Source organism: Chaetura pelagica, unplaced genomic scaffold, assembly GCF_000747805.2.
Source record: "Chaetura pelagica isolate M959 unplaced genomic scaffold, ChaPel_1.0 scaffold631, whole genome shotgun sequence".
NCBI classification, from domain to species: Eukaryota; Metazoa; Chordata; class Aves; order Apodiformes; family Apodidae; genus Chaetura; species Chaetura pelagica.
This window is the reverse complement of record NW_009952103.1, coordinates 47,021-56,346: the sequence shown is the minus strand read 5'-3', so window position 1 is coordinate 56,346 and position 9,326 is coordinate 47,021. Positions and strand designations below refer to the sequence as shown.

Here is a 9,326-nt window from a genome sequence, read left to right as displayed (position 1 = left end):
GCAGCAGCTTGATGTGCTTTTCTCTGGAAATACCAAACCCTACTACAACATTTTCCAAAGTGGCTCGGATTCCACCTCCTGCAAGGCTTTGACAGCTTCTCACACTTCCCTGCTGCTCATCCATCACTCACTAAGGCAGAAAGAGGGCACCGAGGTACTCAGCACTGAGCAAAACGGCTCCAAATGCACGGAATAAAAATTGCATCCACTGAGCATGATGCACAAGTGAAAGGAATTCCTGCCTCCAAAGAAAAGAGACAGGGAGGAGGAAAGTGAGAGAAGAATGATCTCTTTCCTAGCTCTTTGCCTATCTCACCCCAAAGGGGACCTGGACACTGCGAGACTAAACACAGAACAAACACAAAAGCCTATCCTAGCAAGAATCCAAACCAGAGCACGACCCACCTGAGGCAGCTTCTTGTGAGCACAGTTTATTCCTCCAACGGAAACCATGTTGGGCATCAAAGGTCTGGGGTAGTCCAACACAAAATCTAACCTCATGAGCCAAATGGAACCCTGGCTTAAGAGATCCAGCGCAGTCACCTCCCGGTGAAGGAACTCAGAAGCCAGTTTGGCATAGGGTTGATAGAGAAAATCACACAGAAAATAATTTTGGAATTCAAAGATGAAGTTCTTCACCCGTTGGAGAAAGTTCATGTGGTCCGAGAGGTCTGTGAATGCCCTGGGGACATAAGAAGGGGGACTGGGACATTGAGGGGCTTCGTAATCTAAACCACATGGTACCCCACGCATGAAAAACACGGAAGGGATGGAAAGATGCTCAGCCAGGATGGGCCCACAGAGTAGCACAGGGTCTGTCAGGACAGCATCAAAGTTGGCCTCCTGAAGATACTGCATAAGCTCTGTGTTGTAGAGTAAGCTTGCACAGTTGGAGATGGCCATGTCAGAGACTCTTTTCATCTGTTGGTATGTTTTAATAAATCTTCCCAGAAAAGTTCCTTCTTCAAGTAAAAATTGTAAAAATATCTGGAAACTCTCCTCCAGCTCTTCCTGTGTGAAATTGATTGGGTACAACTTCATCACAAAGTTCTCTGATGGTTTCATACGCATGCTTACTTCAGGTGCAACCACCACTACTTCGTGGCCCTTCAGGCCGAGTTTATCCAGCACCTCCGTCATGCTGGAGAAAAGCCCAGGCAGAGAAGCCCTGGTGGCACTGGAGCAATGGCACCAGCCCCCTGCTTTTAAACACTCTGTGCTACAACGTGATTTGTGATCTTTGGATGTATTTATTTGCTGTCTGGTAAATGTGTAACTATTCATTTGATAAAAGGCTACTTGATGAGTACTAAGCTCAGGTAGCTCCACGGGCTGGTGGCATGTGGTGGGTGCATGAGATAAGCCCAGTCTCTTTATAGTAGAGGAAGGGTGAAGAACTTCCCAGGAGGGAGGCAGGGGTGGTTCTAGGTGGGACTGCACTTCCGGTTGCATCCCTCTGGCTGAACCTTTTGCAGATGTGTCACATCCACACCACCATCCACCCTAGCAGAGGCCAAGACCTGTCCCTTCCTTCCAGCCCCCTCTTTGAAGACTCATCCCTAGGAGGCCTGTGGCCCCAGAGCAGATGTGGAAGAGCTGTTTAAGATGGTTTCTGGGGTGAGAAGACTGAGGAGGATGGAAGTGCACCAAAAATGGTATGTTAAGCAATGTGGAAGCATTGCAAGTTCCTGCAAAGGCACATAGGAATGAGGATTTTTGAAGGTCCCCCATAAGATGTGTGACAGCCTGAAGAGCTGGACCCAGAAGAACCCTTTGAGGCTGGTGCAGAAGGTGTGCTCTTCTGTTATACAATGTGGAGTTGGAGGATAGACCTGTTCCCTCCTCAGCCTTCTAAGACTTCTAGAATGACACTTCCTCTGACACCTCCTAGATGGGAATGGTCCATCCACATCTTCCTTCGGGACCCGTGCTGGGTCTGTTTCCTTCCTACTTTCCCCCTCATAAACATCAGTGGGAGACCTGTTCTTCCAGATGCAGGGCAACTGTTCTTCACCACTTCTACCAGCACTCAACTGTGAGCAAACAGAGCCCCTGAGTCCCATCCAGCAGCACCATCAGCAGCTCCTGGTGTGGGGAAGGGGCCTAGGAGAGAATCATCCCTGCAGTGATTTGAGATTAGGGAAGAAAGCGGCACCTTCTCAAACAAACGGCGCTTAGGGGGGCACAGAGAAGCTCTGGTCAAGAAGAACATTCCTACTGTCCTAAAGTGACACAGCAAGGCTGGCCTAGGATGTGCAAAACAAGGGGTTGTTTCTTCAGGCAAAGAGAGGACTAACTGGGAAGTTCTGCCTTGCCCGATCTGGCAGAATTCATGAGAGAAACCACCAACCTGTGGCTCATCCACCTGGAAATCAAGGCTCTGGTGGCACCTTCCAAACGAGCTTCTCTTTGGAGTCTATCACATCCAAAGCCTTCAGGGAAACCTTCATAGGATTTCATAAAATAAAAAGGCTGACAGAGAAAAGCCCAGGCAGAGAAGCCCTGGTGGCACTGGAGCAATGGCACCAGCCCCCTGCTTTTAAACACTCTGTGCTACAACGTGATTTGTGATCTTTGGATGTATTTATTTGCTGTCTGGTAAATGTGTAACTATTCATTTGATAAAAGGCTACTTGATGAGTACTAAGCTCAGGTAGCTCCACGGGCTGGTGGCATGTGGTGGGTGCATGAGATAAGCCCAGTCTCTTTATAGTAGAGGAAGGGTGAAGAACTTCCCAGGAGGGAGGCAGGGGTGGTTCTAGGTGGGACTGCACTTCCGGTTGCATCCCTGTGGCTGAACCTTTTGCAGATGTGTCACATCCACACCACCATCCACCCTAGCAGAGGCCAAGACCTGTCCCTTCCTTCCAGCCCCCTCTTTGAAGACTCATCCCTAGGAGGCCTGTGGCCCCAGAGCAGATGTGGAAGAGCTGTTTAAGATGGTTTCTGGGGTGAGAAGACTGAGGAGGATGGAAGTGCACCAAAAATGGTATGTTAAGCAATGTGGAAGCATTGCATCACAATCTGGTGAGTGCTGTCCTATCCCCAGCTCCATGCTTTTAAGCAGCCTGTGCTGTGATTCCCTGCATGACCTTCAGACTTATTTGCATTATGGTAAATGTGTAATCATGGACGTGGCAAAGGAGTAAGAGGTAGTAAAGTTCAGCCAGTTTGGCAGAGGGTAATCAGAGACTTGGGAAACACCCACCTCTGTATTGGAGGACAGTGGGATTTCAGCACAAGAGGCATCCTTCAGCAAGTGGTCTGCTCAAAAGTGCTGCTTAACAGATCACTCATTTTCCAAGCAAGAATTCTCAGTATAAGATTCACAGACTGGTTTGGGTTGGAAAGGACCTTAAAGACCATCCAGTTTCCAGCCTCCCTGCATGGGCAGGGACACCTCCCACCAGCCCAGGCTGCTCCAAGCCCCATCCAACCTGCCCTTCAACACTGCCAGGGATGGGGCAGCCACAGCTTCCCTGGAGACCTGCTCCAGTGTCTCACCATCCTCACACTAAATAATTTATTCCGAATGTCTCACCTAAATCTCCCCTCTTCCAGCTTAAAGCCTTTACCCTTCATCCTCTCATGACACACCCTGGTAAAAAAGTCCCTCCCTGGCTTTCCTGTAGCCCCTTCAGGTCCTGGAAGTAAAATTCCTCCCCTCCTGCCAGTCTAAATCATGTTTTCTTTTGTAAGATCAGAAGGACATTAATGCTTCAGAAGAGAAAGTCTGTTTTCCTGATCATTTTTCTATCTTGACACTGTAAACAAAAATGGAAAACTGGCTAAAAACATTTATTTTCCCTGGAATAAGGATGAAACAGGGGCTGGAAGCAGGAAGGACAAGGGGGTGCTTTTTTGCCAGATATATTTCAAACTGGACTAACCACTCAGAAATACAGTTCTGGATCAGCCTGGGAAGAGAGTGCCCCAGGACCATGGAACACTAATGCACAGAAAAGATTTAAAATCACTCCACCTTAATGATGAAAATTGTTGCCCAGAAGTAAATCTGACCACACAGTAATGTCCTATGGAGGTTGATAAGATGCACCAGAATTTTTTTGAAGGACATTTCCTGACTTAATGTTTCCCTCAGCCCACCCTTTGTGGGGAAACTTCTCAGAAGGCAGGGTAAATTGTAGCAGATGGCTCAGTGCTGGCTAGCAGCTCCAAAAACCTCCACCAATCCTGTAGAAAATGGGGTGAGGAATCCATGTGGTGAAAGGAGAAGCCTAGGCTGACAGAGCAGCCAGAACATTACCTGCCAACTGACACCTTGTGAGATTAGATTTCTAAATTCTGAAAGGATGGTTCTTTGTAACTGGGAAGGTTCCTTGTTTTTAGAAATCAACTGTGACAGCAAAACAAATAGGGTCAGGTAATAATACTGATCTGGCAAACCTAAGCCAGGAGAGACCTGGATGCTAAGCTGGGGCCTCACTGCTGGGTGTGTGTCTCCTTAGTGAGAAGCCAGTGATAAACTCCTTCCACCTAAACCAAAGTAAACAATTGTGTGAGCCAAAAATGCTTCAAGCCTGCTAATGCTACAGAAGAGGGCCTGCAAGGCTGGGAGAGAATGAAAATCAACCCAGTTTTCCCACCCATTTTCTTTGTCTTTACACAAACTCACCTGTATGATTATATACAGAGAGGGCATCTGCAAACAGCCTTTCCCCTTCAAAACTTAACATGTTTTATCAAGGAAATCACTGACCTGAGATAATGGCTTTTTCCTCCCACAGTTTATACCTCCAATGAAAACCATGTTGGGCATCACTGGCATGGGGTACTCAAAGACAAAATCCATCCTTTTCAGCCAGATGGATCCGTGGCTTAAGAGTTCCTTCATTGTTACTGGCCTGTGGAGAACATCTGAGGCCAGGAGTTCAAAGGGCAAATAGGCAAAATGGCAAAGGAAGGATTCTGATGATTTCAGGAGGACGTTTTCCACACGCTGGATAAAAGTCATGTGGTCTGAGTTGTCTGTAAATGTTCTTGGGATGTAGGAAGGGGGGTCTGGACACTGGGCAGCCTGCAAATCCAAACTGCAGGGGAGTCCCCGTAAGAAGAAAATGGACGGGACAGAAAGATGCAGAGCCAGAATTTGTCCACATGGTACCACAGGATCCGTGAGAACAGCATCGAATTGGCTGCCTTCAAGGTATTGCATCAAGTCCTTATTGTGCAGTAAACTGGTGCAGGAGGAGATGTAGAGGCTGGAGATGACTTGAACCTTTTCGTAGAGCGCAGCAACTCTCTGGAGAAAAGCTCTTCTCTCAAAAAGATCATTTGCAAAGGAGCGCGTCCTCGCCACCAGCTCTTCCCGGGTTAAAGGCACTGGGTAGGTTTTGAGGGTGTAATATTTGGATGCCTTCACATTCAGGTTTACTTCTGGTGCAACCACGACCATTTCATGCCCTTTCTGGCCCAGGGCCACCAGCACGGAGCTCATGCTGAGCCAGTGGCTCCCGTCCATCGGCACCACCAGCACCTTCCCACCGCCGGCCGGGCAGAGCAGGGAGAGGAGAACCCAAACCCCCGTAGCAACTAAGGAACTGCATTTACTCACACGAGCCATGTTCCTAGAAATCCAAAGTCTGTTCATCTGCCCTGCCCAGCAGATTTTAAGTAGACCCCCAGCACCCTGTCAAATTCTCACATTCCCCCTTAACGACCCAGCAAAACCAGTCAACCAGTAACCGAGGTGTTAACTCGACGTGTTAACGAGTCATTCAAGGAATGTGATTAATCATCTTGGGTTGGGCAGAATGGGCTTGGTATTTGAGGATCCCTTGGGATGGGTCCTTTCTGATTGTTATCCCTATGCTGAAGGATGTTTCACTGGGGCCAGTGAAACAGGGTTTCTCGGAATCACCAGGTGCAACACGGTTGGACTTGATCTTGAAGGTCTTTTCCAACCTGATTCTATGATTCTAACTCCAGGTACAAGTGTATTACAATCAGCAAGGCTGCAGCAGAGGCTTGCACCAGTGGAAGAAAGGCACTGAACACCTGTTGTTTGTGCCCAACAGGTCTGTTTTCTCATCCTGACCTAAATCTGTGCCCCTCTCGACCATTTTCTTCTTCCAGGAGCAACAGGAAGGAAAAGCCACTCAGTTGTACTTAATTAAATACAGGGAAGCCTGGACAGAAGAAGGCAGTGAGAGTCCTCTTGTTTCAGGCCAGGGATTGATTTTAAATGGTGACAGGTGTTGGTGGGACTTGAAATGAAAAGCTAAAAGCAAGATCCCATGTCTGAGCAGTCCACAAGTGCTTGTGATAAGCTACTCAACCCGCAGGATTATCTTTTGCTGCCTGATGTAACAGTGATGCAGAAGACAAGAAGCAATCAGGAGGGAAGAACCAGCACCTGCAATGAATATTGCTGCTGGACTGTGACCTCTAGCCCCTGAGCAGGGTGAGTGAGCTTTGTCTTCAGAGCAGAGTCTGATTTTTACCTGGAGCTGCCATCTCCCTGCTTTCCCAGAAGATCTGCCTGGGTTTGCCCTTGAGGAGTCATTAAGCAGCTCTGATGGACTGAACAGATAGGGAAAAGCACCAGCTTTGATAAACGTGGTCCTTTGGGGAGGGGGGGGGGTTGAAAGAGACTTCTGTGAGAAAGCAAGATATGTACACCAGCAGCTTAACAGCAATCAACGGGACTTGGAATGAAGCACCAAAGCCTGAAGGCAGGGAATTTTGAGGAAGCTGAGCCAGGCTTGTAAAATGCAAATCCATTCTGTTGTGAAGCTTCACTCATTCACCAAAGGCCTTTGAAGTTGGAGGCCGAGCAAGAGTGGTAATAGGGAGGAGGAATCCATGCCCTAAGACTCAAGGAAGGCTGAAAAGGGAAGAACAGAGAAGAGTCTGTTTGTTTGTAAGTACTGTTAAGGATAAAACTTTATCCTTTCATGGCTGAGGTGGTTGGGTTGATCCTAGCTACAGATTCTGCTGAGGAGAGCTGTCTCCTTCATCTCCTTTTCCACCTAACCACTTCCTTATCCAAACTGGATGTCTCCTAAAGATGTAGGTGAGAATTCAGCTTGTCTAGTTTTTGTGATGGAAGCTGCTGCTGACCAAATGCTGTTGTTAGACCAAAACCTCCACCAGAAGGCAAAAGCTCTTGACTCAAACACAAGACAGCTGGTGCAGAACAAAAAAGGACATGCTGCTACTGCACACAACCCACTGAGTTATTTTCTTGGCTGAAGAAGCAACTAAATACTCTTGAAGAAATATTCTACTGCCTCTTATGTGGGGCAAAATAATTTTTGGACTAAATCACCTGCCCTTTTTGCATTCATTTCTGAGAGAGATGGTGTTTATTCACCTGATTTCAGCTGGGATGAAGCAGAGTCCAGCATGTGATCCCCTCACCAAACAAAACCCCCGTGTTGGGCAGACCCAAGGGCAGGAGATGGAATCACATCTTGTTCTCCTGGCCTGGTTCTCATGTCAAGTGACTACACAGAAAGCACAAAGGTAAGGAATGTCAATATCAAACACTATTAAATCCTCCCTTCAGCTCACGCAGGGGTTTGACTGCCATAACCTCTCCCCTGTTACACCTTTCCCAGCCAGTCACTGACCTGAGATAATGGTTTCTTCTGTGCACAGTTGATGCCTCCAATGAAAATCATATTGGGCATTATAGGCCTGGGATAGTCAAAGGCAAAGTCAAGTCTCTTCAGCCAAATAGAGCCATGACTTAAAAGCTCTGTAATTGTGATGGGCTTTTGGAGAAATTCTGAGGCCAGGCTCTCAAAAGGTGAAAAGAAGCAGCTGCTGAAGAAAGACTCTGAAATGCTAAGCAGGAAGTTCTTCACCTTCTGAGGGAACATCATGTGGTCTGCACTGAATGAGAACATTTGTGGGATTTGGATCTTTGCTTTAAAAAAAAATAACCAACATGAGTTGATACAACTGAGAAAAATGACATTTTTTTTACTTTTTTTTTTTTCATTGATGTAAACATGCAGTTTTCTGAGAGTAATTAGCCAAGAGAAAAAATCTTTCCTCAGCTCTACCTGCAACTTTCACCTGATCACTGATCCTCTCGGGTACAAAACTAAGTTGCACAAGAGCAGTTCACCCCAGATAAGAGGAACAAACAACACATTTCTAACTCCATATCAGGTCAGTTCACGGCTGAATCAGTTCATGAACTCAGTGAGGCCAGATTCTTCTGGACTATGAACTGCTGGGGTTTGACTGTTGGTGAGAACCTCTCAGCAGAGAGGTTTGAAAGTAGGAGGCTGGGCAGGTTCCTTAGGGACCCAGTTTGCTCCTCCTAGGCATCCAGGGCTTTCCATCACTGGTGGAGCTTTCTGTCACATGCAGTTTCTGCAAGAACATTCTAAGCCTGGTGGGAAAGCTTTGACCTTGCTGAAAACCTGCTCTCCAAAAAGAGCAACTCCACCACTTGCACCCTCCCCATATCAGTAGTTTATGACACAGGATTGGGAAGAATGGGAATTTTCAAACAGCTCAGGAGAAAGTGGTGCACAGAAAGAGACCTGTTGCTCAAATCCTCTGAAAAGGCAGACGAATGAACACAAGAAGATGATGAGTTCAAGCCAGACTGACAGATGAAGAAGGAAAGCCACGCAATTTTCCCAAATGCATACTGAGCAGATGGTTACCCACCCCCCCCTCAGTATTTTGCAAAGCTATGGAGATACAATGACATGTGCATACACAGGATGATACAAAAGCAGAATCAACAGATGCTGATGTGCCCTCAGGCTGCTCAGAAGTTGGACTGGATGATCTCAGAGGTATTTTCCAGCCTAAAAAGAAGTGAAGAGCAACCCTGTAGCTCTGCTGCTCCCAGCAAATGACCAGTGCCCACAGACACATCTTAAACCACAAAGTGCCACTTCCTAGAGCCTAAACGTGAGAGAAGGCCTTCTATATAATATGATGCTAATATTCTAATTTATCATATTATCCTTAATCCTTTTCTATATGAAGCTCTCTGGGCTCTGCATGAGCCTGTCAAAGAGTCCAAAAGAAATCTGAGAGAAGAAAGAAAAAGCCTCTTCAGCTCCAAGATCAAGTCCTGCACGTGTGCAGTGATGCTGTGTGAGCACAACTCAGAAGTGAGGCAGTAACTTTGTGGGAAAGAGGTTTGTGTCCTGCTCTGTGCCTGGAAAGAAATGCCAGTGCTGCTCACTGCTTGAGAGACTACAAGGCAACTATCAAAGTAGATGTAAAGCTCTGGATGAGCTGTAAAAACCCTGCAGGACATTTCTGTTGAAAGCAAAAGACAGGAAAGAGGAGTGAAAACGTAGCTGAGCCTTGCACACAAGTGTCTGTCA

At 47.0% G+C, this 9,326-nt stretch overlaps 2 pseudogenes; both read right to left on the bottom strand.

Moving 5' to 3' along the window:
* Positions 1-4,690: 4,690 nt before the first annotated feature.
* Positions 4,691-5,584, bottom strand: LOC104396130 (annotated as a pseudogene).
* A 1,984-nt stretch (positions 5,585-7,568) lies between these two features.
* On the bottom strand, positions 7,569-7,850 carry LOC104396120 (annotated as a pseudogene).
* Between the last annotated feature and the right edge of the window lie 1,476 nt (positions 7,851-9,326).